At 40.3% G+C, this 17461-nt stretch overlaps 1 long non-coding RNA gene across 1 annotated transcript in view; it reads left to right on the top strand.

Moving 5' to 3' along the window:
• Positions 1–16942, top strand: part of LOC128120751 (uncharacterized) — a 98071-nt gene extending 81129 nt beyond the window's left edge. The window contains exons 2-3 of the long non-coding RNA XR_008221944.1: positions 9423–9524; positions 16852–16942. This is a non-coding gene — a long non-coding RNA (uncharacterized LOC128120751). The remainder of the gene's footprint in view (positions 1–9422; positions 9525–16851) is intronic.
• Positions 16943–17461: the final 519 nt, after the last annotated feature.

Genomic DNA, 17461 nt, shown 5'->3' with positions numbered 1-17461 from the left:
TCACGCCTACAAGGCGGGGCCAAGGGAGGCGCCGGGGGACCGAGATCTGGACTGGAGAGGTGGACTGAGCAGAGCTCCAGAGAACACCGCTGGACTGTGATACACCTTCCCCAGACTCCGCGACCTACCTATTCCTTAATTTGTAAGTTACGCCATTAAATAAATCTCCTTTTAACTACGTGGAGTGGCCTTAATAATTTCACCAATATACAATTTTTGACAAAGAAGCCAAAAGTGCACAATGGAAAAAAGAAAGCATCTTCAACAAATGGTGCTGGCACAACTGGATATCACCGTGTAGAAGGCTGCAAATAGATCCATATCTGTCACTGTGCACAAAACTTAGTGGATCAAAGACCTCAACATAAATCCAGCTACTCTGAACCTGCTAGAAGAGAAAGTAGGAAGTAGTCTTGAACGCATTGGCATAGGAGATCACTTCCTAAATATAACATCAGTAGCACAGACAATGAGAAAAACAATCAATCAATGGGACCTCTTGAAACTGAAAAGCTTTTGTAGAGCAAAGGATATGGTCAACAAGGCAAAGTGACAGCCTACAGAATGGGAAAAGGTCTTCACCAACCCCAAGACTCTCACAAGTTTTTACCATTTATTCTATACTTTAACTGCATCTAAGGCCCTCAGCTTTCCTACTTATCCCCATGTCTCCATTATGGAAATTTTTATCTGTAGGGCCTGTGTCCCCCACATTCTTCTAAGACTGGCTGCCTTCCTTTTTCACACACAATTAACATTTGCACTTCCTTAGGTTGTTCCTCCACATCTGGTTAAACATAGATGCTGCAGATTCAAACTCAATATCCTCAAGCTTTCTTGGCAAGCAGTTTACCCACTGAATCAGCTCTGAAAATGATTTTTTTAAGTGCTCAATATATTTTCATTTCAAATCCTTTGGTAGATACATGTACATGGAATATCTTATTTATATATACCCTTGCCTGTATATTTTACTGTGTTTTTTTTTTTTGGTTTTTCGAGACAGGGTTTCTCTGTGTAGCTTTGCGCCTTTCCTGGAACTCACTTGGTAGTCCAGGCTGGCCTCGAACTCACAGAGATCCGCCTGGCTCTGCCTCCCGAGTGCTGGGATTAAAGGCGTGCGCCACCACCGCCCGGCTTTTACTGTGTTTTAAAAACAAATTCTAGGGTATAGCTGTTATCTAATATATAGCATAGTTTTAAAGAATTTTGGCATATACATTCATCCATAAACCTATCACCAAAACTTATATATCATTTATTTCAAATGTTCATTGTTCCTCTGAGAGTCCAGCTTTCCTGGTCATAATAGTCCATTCCTTAGGAATCCAGTGAACTGGCTTTTTGGTATTATAGATTTATATGTTTCCTAAAGCTTCATATAAATAGAATCATAAGTATACACACTTTCAACTTTATTTTACTTAGTAATAGCTTTCACAGTCACCTTTGTAGCTGTATAGGTCATTAATACAATATTTGTCAACTTGAGTGTGTTAAAATTATCCTTGTTTCCCTCAGACGAAACTGATTTAGGCCATTATGTGTTGCATATATATATGCTTGAATTCAGTTTGTCAATACTTGTTTATTTATTCACTTACTTAACTTTGCAGTTCTGGGATTGAACCCAGAGTCTTTTGCAAGCTCAGTTATCATCTCCAGCTCTTTTGATGAATGTTGTGATCAGATCTGACTATGTTGCTCAGGTTGGCCTTGAGCTTGCAATGTTCTTGCCTCAGCCTCCCAACTAACTTGGCTTAAAGGCACCTGTAACCATGCCTGACATTGACTTTGTTAAGGCTTCCTTGTCAGTCTTCTGGAAGCGCTGTGTGGAGCTGGCGTAATTGTTTTGTTGAATGTTTTTAGTCATCCATCTGTGAAGCCTCTGATTCCTAGAGATTTTATTGTAGGAAGGTTTCAACAACAATCTTGTCTAGAAGTGACGAGAACAGATGGACTCGCCTTCTCTCCAATTTCAGTGCTGAAGTGTTGTGTCTCAACATAAAGTACGGTACTTGCTAAGGCTCCATCATAGGTCTCCTTTATCTTAATTGAAAAATCTTGGTCTATTGCTGAGTTGTTAAGGTTTTCATCATGAAGCATATTGAATTTTTGACAAATGTTGAGATACGATTTTCGCCTGTATTCTTTTAAACCTAGACATTATATTAACAGAATATTGATCTGACTTTGCTTTTCTGGAGTAATGTTCAGATCTTCACGCCATGTTTATATGTTTTATGTGTGCAAGTTCAATGTGCTAATTTTGTGAAGACAGTGTCCATGTGACTGGAGCATCCTAGTCTTTGGTTTTTCTTTCTTGCAATATTGTTCTGTAGCTGCTTAATTTCCTGAAGTGATTCCAATCTTTTCTAACCAGACAAATAAGTGAGTAACTTACATGACTTTTCTGACAATATTGCCTGGCACGTATAGGACGTGAGTCTTCTGATTGCAATCCCACACCCTTCTGCTACATCTGGTCTTCCTGAATCCAAGCTTCTCCAGACCCCTAGAGGCAGGTTGCTGTATCTGGGCTTTATCTTATTTGTACACTCTAGAGAAGCTCCATCTAGTCTACCATCTTTATTTCAGTTTCTTCTAAAAATTTGTTGGGATTTATTTTCTTAGGTGGCTCTCAACTCTATTCCCTGATGAATATCAATGGATACTTTAACAATTCTCATTTTTAATTAAGCACATCTTTTAGGAGTTGATACACTGTATTTTCTACAATGGCCATAACAATAGCTTCTAGCCCACATGCTCCCCTAAAACAGGGACTTGTTATTTTTCCCTTCACAGTGGCATCTAATTTATTTCTTCCGGTTTGTTTTTAAATTTATCTCACTTATTGTTAGTTAACATATACAGCATTGAGTATCATTTTTAAATAAAATTTAGTGTATTGTTTTTAACCCCTTCTTCTTCTCAACCCCTGACTCTCGAATCCTTCTACAAACCCACCCTCATTAACTTCTTTATGTCTCATGTATCATGTTGCCCTTGCCCATCACTTCAGCACAAAAGATAACAAGGATGGGGAGAAAGAGGCACCATTCATTATACACTGCTTTGGGCATATGACCTAGTACAGCTGTTATGGAAATCAGGGTAAAAATTTCTCAAAAAAATTAAAACTACAACCTGGAGAGATGGCTCAGTAGATAAATTGCTTGATGCACAAGCCTGAGAACTTGACTTCAGATCATAGCACCAAGTACAGGGTGAGCATAGCTGCCTCTGTCTGTCATCCTCAGCATTGAGAGGATCCAAGAGTCTCACTGGCCAGCTAGTCTACCCAATCAGTGAACTCTAGCTTCAGTGAAGGACATTATCCCAAATAAATAAACAGATGATAGATAGACAGACAAATAGATAGATAGTTAGGTAGATAGATAGATAGATAGATAGATAGATAGATAGATAGATAGATGAAACAGAGAGGGATTAAAAAAGACTCCTGATGTTTACTTCTCACCTCCAGAAGTAAACATGCACTGCAGAACACATACATACATTTCTACACATGAGTAACATACACATGTATCCTATATATTCTTTTTAAAACTGAAAATAGAACTATCACACAAACCAGCTATATCACTCCTAAGCATACAATCAAAGGACTCTGCATCCTACCACAGATATAGATGTGCAACCATTGTTGATTTCTGCATTGTTTACAATAGCAAGGAAGTACAGACAGCCCAGATGTCCATCAAAAGATAAGTGGTAATGAAAATATGCTATGTATATATTTTGGGGAGATACATTGTTCTTGAAATGGTTTAAAATACATCATTCCTACCTACCTGTGATACCTATGTACCACAACAATGACCAGAATGGCAAGATATCCCTAAGAATGCAATAGTGGGTACACATATCTTGACAGTAGACAACAGCTGTCTACTTGGACTTAAGGCTGCTCAACAGGAGGAAAATCATGCCTGGCACTAGAAACCTAGGCAAGTATCCAGGGCTAGTGAGGCCATACATATTAGATGAGAACCTACTACTATCCCTTTACTAAACTAGCATAATTCCTAACTGCCTTCTAAATAGGTATCCTTATACCACAGATAAAGATCTCTGATTCCCTCATTAAAGAAGCCTCTCTTCACAATGAAAGGCTACAATTACAGAAAATCATAGCTGGTAAACATGCAAAGAACAATTGACCATGGCGTACCCAGCACCATGGATACAGCTATAATACACCCTTGCACCTAGGTCTCAGGAAGCATAACAGAAGTAAGAGTTTTAAGGCTGTAGGGGCAGAAGATCAGGAAGTGGGCTGCAAGATTGTGTCTCCTAAAAAATGAAAGGGAATCTTCACTTTTGATACCTCAACAATATGGCTGCCGAAAAGAGACCTGCTATTAGCAATAGACATGCTAATATGAAGGGGGAAGTCTCGTGGGGCCCCATCCATAGACAGAGAGCTACAGGAAGCTAAGGAATGCGGAGAGGAGAATCAGTCGTTTTATAGGGATGAGCCCCATAGCTAGTTACCTAAATGGTCAGCCCCGGAATCTGATACATACAAGCTACAATAAATAGACTTATCGGGTTGTATTATGTGTTTATTCATATACATATATATGTATATATACATGTGTCTGTACATACATACACATATATAACACACACACACACACAAAACAAAGAGCTCATAAATTTGAAGAGTGAAGGCGGAGACACGTGGGAGGGAGAAAAGTGATGGGGACAATGATGTATCTATATTTTAATTAGCAAAATAAATTCAAATGAAAGTATAAATCATAAAGGACAGCAACTGATCACAGAATGGAGGAAGAAAAGAATGCGTTTCCTTTTCATTTTGACCCAGGAATCTCATCAGGTTCTGTTCAGTCATTCACAAGCGATCCCTGAAGGTAAAATATGTTGAAAGTGGAATACAGCAGACTTCTGTGAAATGGAAATGAGACGAGAGTAAGTCTCTAGTTTTAGTTCCGATTTAAACTTGGCTGGATTTGAGCATGTCAGGTTACCCTTGCAGCTCAATGTATTCATCTAAAACTTGTTTTTAATATTCACACCGTCACCCTTATGTGCCGTGATCTTCTCTCTGGGAAATGGAGCTGTTCTCGAGGAAACTCGAGGTTTCCTTTTGGGTTCTCAGAACAAGTTAGAAACGGAATCAAAAGGAAGCTTGTTAGCAATCTTATTAGACAAAACAAACCAGGACAGATAAAGTGAGAATCTTGGTGGCTGCTGGGAGGAGGGGATGGAGATGAGGAGGAGAGAAAGCTGTGTCTAATTGCAATGGATGACAGCAAGCAGCCAGGGGTGGAAAGGCGAGAATAGTATAAGAATAACAGAGAGATAAAAGTGTCTCCAAGACAAGACAGGTTATTTTAGAACAAATCTGTGCAGGACTGTCTCAGAGAAGGTGAGTGAGCTAGTTTCTCTCACAGGCAGGGGTTAATCTTGATGGCAATTGAGATTGAGTTACCATTCATCCAACCAGTGTTGTTCGTTGCTCAAACAAGCCATACAGGAATGGTATCAGTGGTGCTGACTTTAGGATGTTGGAACTGCTAGCCTCAGCAAAGGGGGATGTTTGAGCTGGAATATATATATCACAGAAGGGGGTGAGTCAGGAAAGGCAGTTCCATTATACAGAGGAAAAGGAAATAGAGGGAACAGGAATGGTTCCCTTTTCCAAGTTTGGACTCAGTAAAAGAATTGGACTCTGCAGTGTTCCCTGGAGGAAGGAATCTGACTTGAGAGATGGGCATCTGGGAAAGATAAGTGCTTTATCTCATTAGGGGACAGTAGATCTCCTGTTCTCAACTCATCCTTGATGGGGAGGATGGGCACTGGACTCCCGGCCAGATCTAGCTGGATTCACTTTTAAGAAGAGCAGAGAGTAATGTGGAATGTTTCAGATAGCTTAAAATATCAGGTCTCTCTATCCAGGGCCAAAAATAGAACTTAGATTCTGTTTTTGGTTTTGCTTTGGTTTGGTTTGGTTTGGTCTTTAAACAGAGGGAAGTAGCTTGACTTAGTGGACCTCAGCAAAGCTTAGATACCTCCACCTCCTCATATGGTAATTTAGATCCTATGGAAGGTCCTATGGAAGATCTTCCCTTCCTAGAATTACCAGGGAAGCAGAAGGTGAGGGTCCGTCCTTAATTAAGTTGTTAATCCCTGTAACAGAGCTATGTTTATAAACATCCTATGGCTTTCTGATTTCCAATTTGCTTCAGTTTGGAAGAACAGGGGGAGGAAATTGGGGGAAAACAAAAGGAAATTGAAGTTGGATATTTACTCCCTCAGGTATTTTTATATTATTGTTATAGTGACCATATTCCCTACTGGAGTTAATAACCTCTCCCTAAACAAGACTTTGTCTCTCTAGCTCCATGAAGTGCTCCTTCAGGCTTAGGAGTGGTAATTACCTCTCAATATGACTGGCCCCAAGGTATAGCATTATGCTTCATCATGTTCTTAAATATTCCTTATGTCTGTGTGACTAAACCCTTTAAAGAATTCTCCTGGAGTTATCCTATTTCAGACATGCCGTCTGTCTCCAGCAATGAAGCAAACGATGATGTTCAGATGGTCCCTGCCATTGCTACTACATAAAGCGTTTTATAATTCCATAAGGGAGACTTTTGCTAGATATGACTCTTTGTCCTCACAGATACTACTTTATAGAGTCGACGTATTCTTGACATGATATATTAAATCCATTTAAACAAGCAAATGCCTGTATGGAGTGCATATGCATCAATAGCATTCATTTGCTTCAGTCACATGATTTTTTTACAAAGGATTGGAATTGACTTTGCTGTGTTGATTCAACTGAAGTTCACCTTCTTGCCAAAGAAAAGATGTAAGAGACGAAGATAAAATTGCTTGTAGTTGTGCCTGCCGTTTTCAGAATGCACAGTCAGTGGTGGTGTGGTTAAAGTTCAGCATATACTGTCTATCTGCTCCAACTCTGATACCTGTGGTGATATTTTATTTGTGCTGAAATGTGGTGTTAATAAATAAAGCTGACCTGGAGATCGGGGGGGGGGGGGGGGGGGGGGCAGCCATTTTAAGTAAACAAAGAAGTCAGGCAGCACACACCCTTAATCCCTTAGCAGGCACAATCTCTGTGTGTTCCACACTAGAGAACAGAGCCAAGAGTGCTGACACATGCCTTTAATCCCAGTACCAACTATAGAGACCTGGAGGTCTGTACAGACAGACAGTGACAGAGCTGTATAAAAAGAGGAAGTGAGGTAGCTGGCCTAAGAGCCAATGAGAAGGCAGAAAAGCAAGGCATATAAGCCTGTAGACAGGAAGTCATCCTGTGTGGAAGCTGTGGAGCTGGTGAGGTGAGGTTAGCTCGTGGCTTTCCATATTTCTCTGACCTCTCTAAGGCTTTAACCCAAATCTCTGGCTCCGTGTTTTTTATTTAATAAGACCTTTTAAAACTCATGTTACAGATACCCACACCCAAATTGAAATTTTGATTGTTTTGAATTTGGGAGGGGGGGTTTTCTCACCTCAGATAATCTGGTGAAGAAAATCCTTCACAGCTCTTGAGTTTTTGTTAATTCAAGATGGAGTCAAGTTGACAACCAAGATCAGCCCTCACAGTATTCTTATTTTGTTGTTGTTTTTGAGACATAGTCCCACTCACTGTGTAGCCCAGACTGGCCTTAAGGTCATTAGCCTCCTGCCTCATTTTCCTAAATACTTGGATTACAGGCATGAAATACCAGAAATGATGAACTAATAACGAACTCACAGCTAGATGGACTGTTAGGAGACAGAGCACCAACAAGCACAAAATACTAGCAAAAGAAACTGAAGAAACATAAACAAATGGAGAGGTATTTTGCTCAAAGATTATAAGTAACCTTGGAAAAACCATACATACTAAATTTATCTACAGACAATAAAATGCCCATCAAAATTCCAACAGCATTTTTATTAGAAACACACAGAAAACAATGCTAATCCTTGTTAGGAACTAAAAATCTCCCCAATAGCTACAGCAATCTTGAGGGAAAGGTGCATAGCTTAGCTAGAGGCATCAACCACCCCATTTCAGAGTCTCCTATAAAGTCTTAGTAATGAAACCACCATATTACTGGTCCTAGAACAATAGAATAGACCTTAGAAAGAAATTCATAGGTGGTATGGATCGTGTGCCTCTTCCTGGCCCCTCCTTTCTGGACTCTTCAAAGCTCTACCTGCTTATCTGTTGTCTACCCATAGACCCGCCAGTGCCATACATGTCCCTGAGACCCAGGACCTGTTCATAGAGCCAGGGAACTGGCCAAAGAGGCCTCAGGCACCAGAACATAGCTGACACCCAGAGGACATTCTATAGAAGTGAGAACCAGCCTTTGGGATCTAACAAATCATTAGATGGCTTGAGGAAAGCTTAGAGCTTGGTAGGAAGTGGCTGCCTGGCTCCTGCCTAGGGATGAGGGCTGGCTGGCAAATCATGAATAAATCTGAAAAGCAATCATTGATGACAGCTCTGATTTCACAGTTACGGTATTCAGGATTGATTATTAAATGTATTTTAAATAACTGCAAGTTCTAGTGCAAGATAATTAGGAAAAAAAATTAAGTGTTTCTAAAAGTATTCAGGAGCTAACCAGATGGCTTCATGGGTAAAGGCACTTGCTTTGGCTTGATCATCCCAGTTCAATATCTGGGACCACGTGGAGCAAGGAAAGAGCCAACCCCTGAAAGTTGGAAGGTGTCCTTTAATTTCCTCATGCCTTCCCCCACCCCAATAAATAAATAATAGGGTTCCAATGCGTTTTAAAGCGCCCCAAATCTCACTGTTACTATGTCCAATTTTGACAGCAGCAAGGATTTTCATGAAGCAAAGGAATCCATTTTGTAAGAAATGTTATCTATTCACACATCATATTCTGCTCATAAGAGCAATCCTGTCTTTATTTGTGTCCAGAAATTAACATTGTCTTATCTCTCTCCACTTATTTCTAATGGTCTCTATTTATATGTTATTTATTTATTATTATTTTCTTTGTTTCTTTGCACCAAGTGATGTTACATTGTCCATCTCAAAAGAAAAAGACTAACAGGTCACAATAAGGAATCCTTAACTCTTCTTCCCCTGTCTAGCATGGGGTAGGGCTTTCCTGTGAGCAGGGCGCTCTGTAATGGCAATGAATTTCAAATGAGATAGCTACTGATGAGAGATGAGTAAACGTGTGTATGTGCATGTCAGTCATTACACAAAAAGCACTGATTTCCTTTTTTCTTGTCAAATCTCCCTATTCCCTGTGAAATTCTACCAAGGTTTGCTAGATAATGGCCCAAATCACAGTTCCTCCCTATTGAATGTTCTGACAGAATACATGCTTTTTTTTCTTTTTTAATCATCACGACGATCCCATGGGTGATGGAAGAAGTTTCGTGAATATGATTGGTAAACAGATAAAGCCAGTGCCTGTGTTAACGCAGTAGCCACAGTGAGGCTCTCTGAATTGGGGTCAGCTGAGCAAACTGAGGTGAGTAATATAGATGGATCTCGCATAGAACTTCTGCTCTTTGAAATGCTTTTCCTACCCACTTGCTGATGCTTGGAAAATATTTTATAGATTTTAATATTTTGTAGCAGAGTCACAGAAAGTGAGCAGACCCTATAGACAGTATGTTAACCATCTGTGTAACAGGTTATCACAGGCTAAGTGGCTTAAAAGGCAAACATCATCATATTTCTGGAAACAAGGAAGTCCCTCCAAGTGTGGTGAAAGTGTGTCGAGAGTTTTCTTCCTGATGTGTGGATCGTTTCTCTTAGCTGTACCCTCCTCACAAGGTAAAGAAGAAGGTCTCTTTTATAATACCAATTTATTATGATTACTACTAATACTCTTCCCATGGGCTCTTCTCTCATCACCGAATTACCTTCCCCCAAAGCTCACTTCCTGATACCTTCATATTCATGTCTTGTCAGGATCTTCTTGGAAGTGAGAATTTCTCAGACTCACATTGGTGTGACTATTAATGTTGGCCGTCAACTTGACACACCTGAAAAGAGGTGGCATCAGTTGAACAAATGCCTCCATCAGATTAGCCCATAGCAACATCTGTGAGAGCATGTCCTTGACTGCAAATTAACGTAGGAGGCTCAGCCCACTGTGGCAGATGAGTCCAGGATATCTAAGAATGGCCCGAGACGATGAGCCTAGAGCAAGCCAGTAAGAAGTGTCCTTCTGTGGATTCTGCTTTGGCTTTCTTTGATGATAGACTGTTATCTGTACGCCAAATAAACCTTTTCCTCCCCAAGTTGCTTTTGGTCATGATGTTTATCACAGCAACAGGGAGGCAAACTGGGACATTTGTTTTCCTTTGGTTTTGCTATTGTGATATTTGGAGGAATACTAGTCAAGTATTTTCTACAATTTCTGAAATATAGATCTCTAAAATTTTCTCAAATTAGACGTGGAGTCTACGTTTAGGGGGAATCATAGCAGAGAGTGTCATTTTTAACAATTCAGTCATATTCAACTGCCAAAATGATTTCTCTGTGCTGATATAGTCATCTGGCTGAGGAAGCATTTGTTAGGGTTCTCCACTGTGAAATTTCCCTTTCTACGTGTGTTTCCTTCTTTACCACACTCTTCCCCTTGCCAGGCTCTAAGTCATCAAGACCAGAACACATATATCTTGTAGAGAGATCGTCTGCTCAGAGATTGACCATTATACGTTTAGATTTCAAGAGTTCTATAGATGATTTTTGTTTTGATTTTTTAAGGTTTAATTTGCAGTCAAGCATGGTGGTATATGCCTGTAGTCATAAAAGATGATCCATAGAACTGTGAGTCTGAGATCCAGTCTAAAAACATTTAGCTTGCATTTATCTTATCATAAATAGCTTTAAGAAAACACATAAGAACCATGAATATTATCACTTCTGTAAGCTCCCAGTTCATCAGATTCCTTGCTAATTTGACTTGCAGTCTTTTCTCCTTATTTTGTAAAAAGTATTTATTTAGAAAACTGCTTTTAATATCTGATATAATATCTAAAATATTTATTCTTATTGGTTTTGCCGATTTTTAAGTTTTTCTTTGTTTATGCTTTTTGTAATGAAACATAAATTTTGTATAGGACTCCATTTATGAATCATTTGTTTCAATTCTGTTTTTTATTATGGTTATAATTATCTAAAATTATTCAATATGCTTTAATGACTTTAATATTTTAGTATTGTATGAATCTGGATATTTTTGGTATTGATATGACAGACCTCCATCCTCATACCATTTTTACTTGATTAAACTGATATCCAAGATATTTTAGAAAAATGAATTTAGAAAATACAACTATAACTCCTGTTTATGGGACTATTGAAAAAGTAAGGTACTTAATTTAGTCCAGTTTGTCTAAATGTTCTAAATGATTACATATTTATTTGTCCTTTAATAAATAAAATATAAAATTAATCATTTTTTCAGCATATTTAAGTTCCCTTATGAAAGCATAAAGTAACAATAGGATCTATGTCATGGTGGTGGTAGACAGTATTGAGGCAGAGGATGATGCTTGCCTGACCATGACTAGGAAAGTCCAAGACAGATGCCTGTTGTGTCGGGGCACTGTGATCTGTACCACTGACAACACACACAGCAACAACAGATTCATGATGATGTCACAGCACAATATGATCAGAGGCAGAGATCCCTAACAAGGCTCACTTAGACATGCAACCCACCTGGCTTCACGGGGCCTCTCAGAGGGCAGGCACTTACTTTGGGTGTTAATGATCTCTGTCATCATTTTGAAATCCACAACTTTATCTTCGAATTTGAGATATTTTTTAGTGAGGACTAGAGGGATAGTGGCTCACACAAGGGTTTTCAGCTTAGGTTCATGTGCAGCTTGGAAGCTGATCACCTCTCACCACTCTGGATGGGACATCAGCCTGCCTTCCACTTGTAGCATCCCCATTCTGCCTGTTTCTTTTTGCTTGTTCTGATTGCTACCATTATCCTTCCCTTGTAGGTCTGGGATTTGGTATGGAAATGATTTGAGTTAGTTACATGTGTCCATAGCATCTTGGCAAGGTGCATGAAGGGTCTGCCCTATCCCAGGCCATCAGTACTGTGACATATCACGAAGTCCTGGAACTCAGAGTCCTAACAGCTATTTCAGGAGCATTGGTTCCTTCTGAGGGCTCCAGGATACATCTGCTCCCATACACTCTGGGTGCAAGAGGCTGCCTAGATTTCTTGGATGGGTATTTTTCTTTTCAGTCAAAGCCTCTACCCTCATATTGCCTTCTCTGACTAACTTTCCTGCCTGGTATCAAACTATGGACTCTTGGGATTATATTGAGTCCAACCAGCTTACTCAAGAGAATTCTATTATACCAAACATTTGTTTTAATCCCATTTATAAGTGCTCTCTTCCATGAAGGTAATATTCATAGTTCTGAAGAAAAAGTTATGGGCATCTTTTGAAGGAGCATAATTTAACCTGCAAAATGATGACATCTTTATACTACTTTGAATCAGGAGATGGTTTGCTCCATACTAAATTACTAAATGACACAATATTGTTCTGCTGTAGGATCATATAGACCTCTTATTCATCTTCTATTTCTTTTTTGTAAACCATTTTCTTTTAAATTTTAATTGTTACTTACCGTGTGTGTGTGTGTGTGTGTGTGTGTGTGTGTGTGTGTGTGTGTGTGTGTGGTGTGTGTGTGTGGTGTGTGTGTGTGGTGTGTGTGTGTGTGTGTGTGTGTGTGTGTGTGTGTGTGTGTGTGTGGTGTGTGTGTGTGTGTGGTGTGTGTGTGTCTGTGTGTGTCTGTGTGTATTTCTATGTAGGAGGAGGTGAGAGGGATAACAGATTCCCTGGAGCTAGTTACAGGCAGTTGTGAGCTGCCTGATGTGAATGCTGGAAAGTGATCTTGGGTCCTCTGCAAGAGCAGGATGGGCTCTTAACCACTGACTAATCTCACCAGTCCTTACCAGTCCTCTATTTCCTCTCCGTACTCTTCTCTGATCCCATAAAAATCACTTCTTTTCATTCCTTGTTGGTCCTGACTGTGTCATTCCTAAGATTCTACTGGATGCAAAGTTGGTGAGACAAGAACATTGGTTGTCTGACCACAGTAGATAGAGGCAGATCCTAAATGTAGGCCTAAGGGATGTTCCATTAGCCAGGGGGTATACGTTTGTCAGTGTGTAGCTTACTTCATATGTAGGATGCAGACGGTAAGTGCTGGGATTTCTGAACTACAGCATTTACAGGATTCTTAAATGTTAAAAGGACAACAAAATGTTTTCCAAGCAAAGGGATCAATTTTATGCTCATATTGGGGGATAAATTTTCATTTTTGATTAAGTAGTATAGAATATAGTTTATAACTGAGAAAAAAATGTTCCTTAAACTATTAGTAGAATAGATTTCCACTACTATAACAAATACCTGAGACAGTCAACTTATAAAGAGAAAAGGGTGATTTTGTCTCACAATTCAGTGTAGGGTCAAATGACCCCATGGTTTTGGACTTGTGTCAAAGAAGAGGGGAGGGACAAATTTCAGAGCATGAAAATCACCTCACTTTGTGACCAGGAAACATGAGAAAGAAAGAAGGGGCCAGTGTCCCATTGTTTCCTTCAAAGCAAGACTCCCAATGACCTGAGGACCTCCTATTTGGCCCAGACTTTCTAAGTCCCATAATTTCCTGATAGCATGATTCTGTGAACCACATTTCAAATGTATGGGTCTTTGGGGGAAATAGTTGGGTTCCAAACTATAGCAATCTGTTCCTAAAAGGAAACTTTTATTTCTCTACTGGATAAATATTTGCCTGTTCTTGGGGTGAAACATAATAACCTGGTGAACAATTTAAAATGTGAATTTGATAAATTTGGATATTACCTGAAATGTGCAGTTGTATAGTACATAAATTGATATTGAAAGCACATTGGATATTATTGAACCATTTATCTTATATATGTATGAAAAATTAAGTAGAGTATAGTATTTTGTAACAAAAAAAAATTGAGACAGGATTTTAACTGTGTGGCTCTGGCTGTCCCAGAAGTCTGTGTGTAGACTGGCTTTGAACTCACAAAGACAGATTCTGCCTCTGGAGTGCTTATAAATAAAGGCATGTGTCACTATGCCCTGTTCAACAAACATTTTAAAAAACACAGTATTACTACTATTGAGAGCTCTTGGTTTGAGAAGCTGAAGGCACCTGGATTTATGGATTTGATCTCACTCCTGATGGATTGTTTCACTCCTGAAAAGTCCTCTACAAATACAAGCACAATGTGTGTAGACATTTTACTTTCTTTTTACTTTTTTCCTTTTTATTCCCCAAAGCTCAGTTATTGGGATAGAAGCTAAGAGTTATGTTTTGTCATATTGATTTCTAGAACACATAAATCCAAAATAGCTTATGAAATAGACTCCAGCCACCCACATTTTACATCTTTTAGCTGCTATTGGAGTTCATCTATGTAAGTTTTTACCTAAAAACTTTTATTTTAAAATAGCAGGTTGAGAGTTATATTCCCCCACAAATTGCAGTTTGTTCTGACTGGTGGATGTGACAGGTGGCTGCCTTGACAAAAGTCATCCCTTGGTCTTCTCAGCCTTCTTAAGATGAAGGTGATGTGGGTTCTCCCTCAAGTGATCATGAAAGAAGCAAAAGCAGAACAGTAATATGGGATATCTGGGTGCATTAGTGACTTTTTATGGCTGAGATAAAAATGCCATGACCAGAGAAACTTATAGAAGAAATCATTTATTTTGGATTATTGTTCCAAAGGGCTAGAAATCCAAAATGGTAGGGAAGGCAGGCATGGCATCAGGAGCAGGAAGCTCAGAGATCACACCTCAACTGCACAAAGTAAGTAGAGAGTAAGAAACAGACGTGGGAGGAGGCTATAAACTCCCCCTCCAGTGCTGTGAATCCTCCAGCAGGGCTCCATATCCCAAAGGTTCCATAACCTCCCTAAACAGCACCACCACCTGGAAGCCAAGTGCTCAAACACATGAGCCTATGGGGACATTTCTCATCCAAATCACAATAGTGAGGTGAGGGAGAATGTGGGATGACTCATTCCTAACAGGCTTGAGGGCCAGCCAGCTCAAACCAGTAATAAGATACTTTCTGAGAGCCAACCTGAGTCTGCCTAAGGGCCTTAGCCAGCAGCTGAGACATGATCTGAGATGACCTGGACCAATGAGAGGTAGTCATGTCACACCAGCAGATGCATATTCATCAGACCCTTCCCCTGGGTGGGGTGGAGGGTATATAAGGCTTGCCTCTTTCTGAATAAACTGAGCTTGTTGTTTCAACATTCTCCCAGAGTCTGTGTCATTGACTCTGCACCTACTTGGCCCCCCTCCCCCAAAGTGAACACAGCACAGGACCCTGCCACATCTGGTGCTTGAACAGGGACTGTTTGTCTCCCTTTCCTCATGTGTGGTGCTGGTTGAGCAGCTTACTTGAGTGGTGTATTTCAGTGAGTAGGCCCCTCTATGTTGTGTGATTTTGGTCCCTTCAGTGGGTAAGCACTGGGACCCCCTCTTTTCTTCTTGTTTGTCTTGTTTGTGAATCTGTCTGTATGGTAGGGTGGAACACTACCATACAGGTAGTGTTCAGGTTTTGTTCAGGCTCACCTAGCATTTCCATATAAGGGCTGGACCCTCAGAAAACAGAGCCACAGTCTGACTATTTTTAGTTTTAGTTTTTTTTTTTTTTTTTTTTTTTTTTGTGTGTGTGTGTGTGTGTGTGTGTGTGTGTGTGTGTGTGTGTGTGTACATGCATGTGTTTATGGGTTGTGATGCCTGGAGAGATGGCTCAGCAGTTAAGAGTGCTTGTTCCATGGATCTTTTCAGAGAACCTGTGGAAACCTGATTTTTGAATAAGAGTTCTGTTCCTGGCCAGAAAAAGGGAAGTGGCCTCAGGAGTAACCCTCCAATTGTTTTTTATGTCCATTTTGTTGGCTATAATTGCGGGTCTAAAGTCATCCTCTACTAAGGAGGTCATTGAGGCCCACAATAAGCACTGCCAGGAACAATGTAACACCAACTTATATATCATCTTCATTCCATCTCTGACTGATATTTCCTCTGCCTCTGCTAACAAGGAGACTAATGAGAATAGGCATAAAGTAAAGGAAAGGGATGGAAAGAGAGAGGAAATGATTGTGGCAGCACCCAAGCCTAAACCAGCAGCCCCTCTCTCTGCTCCCCTCATGCCTCGAGTGGCAACCCCCCGACTGCAGTATCCACGGATTGATTTGCCTGGATATCTGCCTGCTGAACCAGCTGCTCTGCATATCTCCCAGGCTGTTCCACCTATGGCGGCACACTTGCCCACCATGGCATTTCCAACTAATGTGGGCCCCAGTGCAGCCAACCAGCCATTGATACCTACCCCTCTTATAGATCTGTCTTTGGTCCATAAGGCCACTAATGAATCGGGTCCTGACTCACCATATTTTGAGCAAGTTGTACAGCAACAAGCAATGCATTTACAGACTTATTATGATTGGCACCATTTGATGAAGGCTATGTATGAGACTAAAGTCTTTGTTAATTGGCAAGCTGCCTATGACAATCAGGCCGAGGCTCAGGCTTGTTTAAATATATATTACAACACCACTGTTTCTCTTGAGATGCTCATGGGCCAAGAACCATGTGTTAACCCTGTCACACAAGCCCAAATTGGACAACATGCTTTTTTACTTGCCTCAGGAGACAACATTGCCCTTGGTGCATTGGAGGGATCCCATCACCCTTCAATGGCAATATTTTGCTCCCCTATTAAACTGGGAGTGAGGGTATGCTTGCATTTTTCCCCAGAATACCACCATGCCAATATGGATACCCTCCAGAGATGTGCATCTAGCAACATACCAAGAGACTTTGGACAAAGAAGAAGCTTCAGAGGGGTAATGTATGATTTGCCCCACTATCTTGGCATTAGTAAAGGTCAATTCATTACTGGCATGCAACCCTAGATATCAAGCAATTGCCTCACCCCCTACAAGGTCATTAATACATCACCAGAAAGACTTCGATTGGCATAATAAAGATGATCAGGGTTCCATCCATGTCCTTGAGACTGAATTTTTGAGTAATCCTTCTCCTGTTTAAATGTCTTCTACAACAGGTTCACCAACAGAAGGCAGTCACAAAGGCAACCTTAAAGGTTTTATTGGCTCTTAGACACCTAGATCAAAGTCCTGATAGAGAGGTTATACACGTATGGCTCACTGAGATACAGAAGGCTACTGCCTAAAGCCCATCACCTGGACAGCTTTCCAGGATTGATGCTCTTTGAGGGATGGTAGTCAATGATGAATATGAGCTTGTTTGGCAAGCCAACCTAAGGCAGACATAGTCCATTATGCCGAGCTCGCCTGAGGTGGGGTCAACAAGGTTAGGGCAATGCACCCTAGCTCCCACTGAT

This window comes from Peromyscus californicus, unplaced genomic scaffold, assembly GCF_007827085.1.
Source record: "Peromyscus californicus insignis strain IS unplaced genomic scaffold, ASM782708v3 Scaffold_11__1_contigs__length_118956290, whole genome shotgun sequence".
In the NCBI taxonomy this organism is placed as follows: domain Eukaryota; kingdom Metazoa; phylum Chordata; class Mammalia; order Rodentia; family Cricetidae; genus Peromyscus; species Peromyscus californicus.
Note: the sequence above shows the minus strand (reverse complement) of the source record. Positions and strands in the feature narration are given on the sequence as shown.